The sequence below is a fragment of the Phalaenopsis equestris genome, unplaced genomic scaffold (assembly GCF_001263595.1).
Source record: "Phalaenopsis equestris unplaced genomic scaffold, ASM126359v1 Scaffold201527, whole genome shotgun sequence".
NCBI classification, from domain to species: Eukaryota; Viridiplantae; Streptophyta; class Magnoliopsida; order Asparagales; family Orchidaceae; genus Phalaenopsis; species Phalaenopsis equestris.
In genome coordinates this window covers 993-1,781 of record NW_018221285.1, presented here as the reverse complement: position 1 = coordinate 1,781, position 789 = coordinate 993, and positions in this window count along the sequence as shown.

Below are 789 nucleotides of genomic sequence, written 5' to 3'. Positions count from 1 at the left end.
GATATTGAAATGAGGGAGCAACCTTGATAGCCGCCTGTTGGACGACCCTTGCCGAGAAGGAAAGCAAAAGGAAAAAAAAAAGAAAGAGAAAAATGCTTAACGTGGAGAGAAGAATTAGGCCAAATGGGGGATAAAAGTTCTTGATTGGGCCGAAGGAGGAAGGAGCGACTAGGGTAGAGGAGCGGCTGGGGCCGAAGAAGGAGGGAGGAGCGTGATAGCTAATTCAAGGGCATTCGAGTAATTAAGGAGCGAACGAACGACCCTGCAAGGATTATCCCGCGGGCCGCGTCTTTAACTAAACAGAAACATGATTTTGCGAGAAGCTAGAAAAACACGCAAACCAAACAGAACGACTGTGTTTTCAAAACTTTGCCTGCAGTTATAAGCTGCTCTAAACAGACCGTTAGGCGGGATAGACTCCGTGACCCCAAAGGACTTATGCTAGGCTGTACTACCAATGAATCGCGGGGAGCAACACTCCTCTACACACACACACACATTCATTTAAAAATTAGAATATTATATAACTAAATAGAAAAATTAAGATTTTAAAAATAACAAATAAATATCATACAAAAGTGATGGAATTTACAAGCATATCACCCTATTCTTATGTATTTGTTTTTATAAAGCCTAAAATTTACTTTTTTTTTAACATTTATACCATACAAATATTTAATATCACCTAAAAATATCACTATTTTAATTTTTTAAAAATAAAAACATATTTTCACACACACACACACACACACACACACACACACACACACACACACACACACACACCAG